Source organism: Zingiber officinale, chromosome 11A (genome assembly GCF_018446385.1).
Source record: "Zingiber officinale cultivar Zhangliang chromosome 11A, Zo_v1.1, whole genome shotgun sequence".
Lineage (NCBI taxonomy): Eukaryota > Viridiplantae > Streptophyta > Magnoliopsida > Zingiberales > Zingiberaceae > Zingiber > Zingiber officinale.
In genome coordinates this window covers 33,042,396-33,047,117 of record NC_056006.1, presented here as the reverse complement: position 1 = coordinate 33,047,117, position 4,722 = coordinate 33,042,396, and the positions used below count along the sequence as shown (strand labels likewise).

Here is a 4,722-nt window from a genome sequence, read left to right as displayed (position 1 = left end):
ACTCCATCACTTTCCCCTCTACCAAAAATAGTTTTGCTCATGACTCGACGTAGATATGTAAAAATAGGGTTTTTCATGTTAGAAGCCTTGGCTCTAGAGGGCTCATAGGGTTGATCTAATCCGGTGATCGAACTCCAAAAATTATTCCAATTAAACCTAGAATCAAACCTCTGAGAGATACCGTAAGACAATCCAAAACAAGTATTAAAGTCACTAAATGTCCATTGAAATTCTTGACTCATTAATATAAAAGTTATCTTGCCAACATAATCATCCTCATTGGCAAAATGGACATCTAATGAACTTAGAAACTCCAAAACAAGGCAAGGATAAGTAGGTATATGTGTGTACAAAATATCACTCCAATCCAAGAACCCAATCATCCAATCTATATCATCTCTAATTCCCATCATATCTAAAATGGTTGGGTCCATATACCTAATACACATAATCTTTCTATTGACAAGAATTGTAAATCTAGTTATTTGATCATCATTTCTAAATACGATATTGAATTCGTTGTCATTATCTTCGTCACGTGAGATCCTCTTTCCTTTGCCTTTCATTGGTTGTTTCCCTTTATCTTTGGTTGGCTCCTTCCCTTTGTCTCCACTAGATCCACCACCACCCTTGCGAAATCTCTTCAGAAGGTTGGATATATTGTCAAGTTTGAGAGGGGAAGGGTACAGTTTGTGATTAGAGAAGCTAGACCTTGAAGAAATAGATCTTAGGGTTATGAAAGTGGAGATCTTGAGTCTAGGAGAAGAGAAGAATCTAGATCTAGATGAAGTTTGTGGAAAGAAAAGAGTTTTAGACCTAGATCTGAGAAGATTTGGAGAAAAGGTTGAAGAAGAAAGGAATTTTGAAGAGAAGAGGGTGTTGAGATGAAGAGGGTGTGTGGGGGACACGGCCTGGATCAGGCCGTGTATAGAGGACACGACCTTGAACAATTTTCTCCACACGAGCCGTGTAGATCTACACGGCCTTTCCCGTCTCCTTCTCGGCTATCTTTGTGCGGTCGTTCCCAGGGCACGGCCGAACACCTTTTCTTCTCTGGATTCTTCACATGGTCATGTGTGAGACATGGCCGAGCACCTTTTCTTCTCTGGAGACTCTACACAGCCGTGTCATGTAGAGATGGCCCAAGCATCTCCCTTCTCTACAGCATATGCCTGGCTGTGTACTGCACACGACCATGCTCTGTTTTGCTCCACTTGATTATTTTTCTCCTTTCTTACTTGTCCAATACTTCCATGCCCATGAAGCAATCATGGCGAGCTCATGGAAGTGAAATTTAACCTGAAAACCAAAGTGAAAACAAAGTAAAAAACATTACTAATGAAAAAAATGGAAACATAAAATGCACTAACTAAAAGAACCCTTGGGTTGCCTCCCAAGAAGCGCTTGTTTAGGGTCTTTAGCTTGACCAATCTTGATCACTCTTCTCTTTTCCTTGCCCTTGGAGGGCAGACATATTTGTCATTTTCGTTGGGAGGTCTTCTCTCAACATCTTCCACCACAATATTTTCTTCATTTGGTGTCCTCCCATGAGGATGGAAATTCCATTCCTCAAGTTTATAAATGCTTGCCCTACTACAAGCATTCAAAAGAGAAGAGACATGGTTAGAGGCATTAGATAAATCATATTCCAACCGTTCCTTACCAATTATCAAAGAAAGTTTATGATTTTTAACATCAATAATAGCTCCCGCTATAGCAAAGAATGGTCTTCCCAATATGATAGAATTTTTTTGGTCCTCCTCCATGTCTAACACCACAAAATCAGTGGGAATTATACTCCCACCTACCTCTACTGGCACATCTTCAACAATACCCATAGGGTACCTGCAGGAGTGATCAGCAAGTTGCAGTGTCATAGTAGTAAGTTTAAAGTTTTGAGACCTAATTTATTACAAATAGAGTAACGAATGAGGCTAACACTTGCCCCCAAATCACAAAAAGCTTTCTCAATAAATTCAGTTCCTATATTGCAAGGAATATAGAAGCTTCCAGGATCTTTCAACTTTGGGGAAGTGTTCTTTTCCAAAAGAGCACTGAATTCCTCTGGAAGTGCAATGGTCTGTATGTCTCCTCTCCTTCTTTTGTTTGACATAATGCCCTTCAAGAATTTGGCAAACTTGGGCATTTCTATAATTGCATCAATCAAAGGTACTTCAACACATATTTCTTTAACTTTCTCTAAGAATTTGCCAAACTCTTCATCCTTCTTGAGCATTACAAGTCTTTGAGGAAAAGGGACAACTCTACTTTGTTGGTTAAGTGGAAGAGTCTCTTTAACCTTAGTGGTACTCTCCTCATCATTTTGAATCTGATTTGGCGTTGGAGGAGAGAGCTCTTCTTCAGTTTGCATCCCTTTTGGAGCAGTCACTTGATGGTCTCCCAAGGTCCGTCTGCTCCTAAGTTCGATGCGATTGCAATGCTCTATTGGATTTACATCAGGTTTTCTAGGGAGTTGACCTGGTGCTCTTGAAGATGATGAGGCTAGCTGGGCAATTTGGCTATCTTGGATCTTTTGATGCTTTTCAGAATTATCCATTCTCTGAGTCAACTTCAAAAGGTTTTGCTTCATTTCATTTTGATTAGAGATAATTTCCTTAAGTATCTTTTCAATTTTGGAGAACTGATAGCCTTGAGAAGATTGTTGTTGTTGCAGAAAATTTTGTTGCCCGGATTGAAAACTTTGTTTGCCTCCCATGGATGGTCCTTGTTCTTGATTATTTCTGTAGGAAAAATTTGGATGATTCTTCCACCCAGGGTTGTATGTATTTGAGTATGGGTTGTTCTGTCTCTGGTTGAAACCCATGATTGTATCACATTGCTCTAACTAATTGATTTGTACAGAAATGGCTCCTAAAGTACATGAGTCACTAGAATGATCAAAACTTCCACATACTTCACAAGTTGATACAATGGCATTGATTGTATTGGTGCTAGTCCCCATACTTTCCAACTTCTTTGTGAGAGCATCCAACTTTGCAGACATTAAGGTGACTGCATCTACATCAAATTCCCCTGATGCTTTAGTTGGGTTTGAATAAGAATAACCACCACTTCTCTCATTAGCCCATTGGTGGTGATTTTGTGCTACACTTTCAATTATTTCTTCGACTTCATCAAGACTTTTATTCATGAGTGCCCCTCCAGCAGCTGAATCAAGGGACACTTTGGTATGATAGTTGATGCCATTATAAAAGGTATGCAGCACTAACCACCTTTCGAAACCATGGTGTGGGCATTGTCTGAGCATATTGTTATATCTATCCCAAGCTTCAAATAAAGATTCTGAGTCTGCTTGTTTGAAGCTTGCAATAAGATTCCTCACATGAGCTGTTTTACTGGGTGGATAGAATTTATCAAGAAATAGTTGCTCACATTGCTCCCAAGTGGTGATGCTATTTGGAGCTAAAGAATTTAACCATTGCTTAGCTCTATCTCTCAAAGAAAACTCAAATAGTAATAAGTGCACTGCCTCAGATGGAACACCATTCATCTTCATTGTGCCGCATATCTCGTAGAAGACCTCCAGGTGTTGATTTGGGTCTTCATACGGTCCTCCACCAAACTGATTTTGCTGCACCATAGATATAATTGTAGGCTTGATCTCAAAATTGTTTGCTTCAACTGAAGGCCTTGAAAAACTAGATCGAAAACCCTTAGCATAAGGTGCTGCATAATCCTTTAGTGGTCTATTAGCCATGATAGAATGTTCTTGTTCTTCTAAATGTCTTTACAGAATTTTTATTCTATGAAATGTTCTGTCTCTCTCAGGGTATAGAGGAAGATGTTCTCCTGCAAAGTTAGATCTTCGCATACACAAGAACAAGATTGTAAAATGATAGATTTAAAAGAAAAAGAAAGAAGAACGAAATTGAATCAAAGACAAGAAAAATTAGATTAGAATGTTAGAAAATTAAAAGTGCGGAATTAGAATTGCAACTAGCAAGTAGTAGAAAAGAATACAAGAAAAAGTTATGAAATCAGAATTCTAAAAATTAGATTCAAATATGCAAATGAAAAGAAAAGAAAAGTTATGTTTAGTCTAACTCAATTGATAATCCCTAATGTTATAGCACAGTCCCCGGCAACGACGCTAAAAACTTGTTGACTCTCCGCAAGTGTACGGAAATGTCGTAAGTAATAATAAAAGATATCGTATCCACAGGGACTGGAATAACCACTAAAGATGTCTCAACGTGAGTTAGCTAAACAACTAATCAATGGGTTGACAAGTGTAAAGTAAAACTATGAAAAGTAAGATAGAAAATGAAAGAATAAGAAACAAGAATAAGCGCGACGAGAAAGGGAATGTTCTAGGAGTTTTGGTTTCTTTGTAAGGATTGTTCCATGTAAATGATCTACCAAATCTTATTCCTCAATTGTCCATCATTTGTAGAAGGTTGCCGGTTCTCTCTTGCAATAGACAACTGGCCTAGGATTGAAATCTATACCTAAATGTGATCAATTAGGAATGAACCTATGTTGTCCTTACACGGGCTTGCCTGTCACGTGCGTCCCTCGGATAATCAACATACGAATTCATCACTCATCAACCACATCAAGATATAAAGATTAATGCACACAATCTATCCTACCTCCTTGAATTATCCTATTTCACCCTTAAGATCATTCCTCAAATGTCATTACACGGGCATGTTCCTATCACAAACGTCCCTCGGAAAATCGAATGAGATACAATCTCTA

The 4,722-nt window shown here is 38.5% G+C and overlaps 1 pseudogene; it reads left to right on the top strand.

Moving 5' to 3' along the window:
- The first annotated feature begins 3,239 nt into the window (after positions 1-3,239).
- Positions 3,240-3,311, top strand: LOC122033202 (annotated as a pseudogene).
- Positions 3,312-4,722: the final 1,411 nt, after the last annotated feature.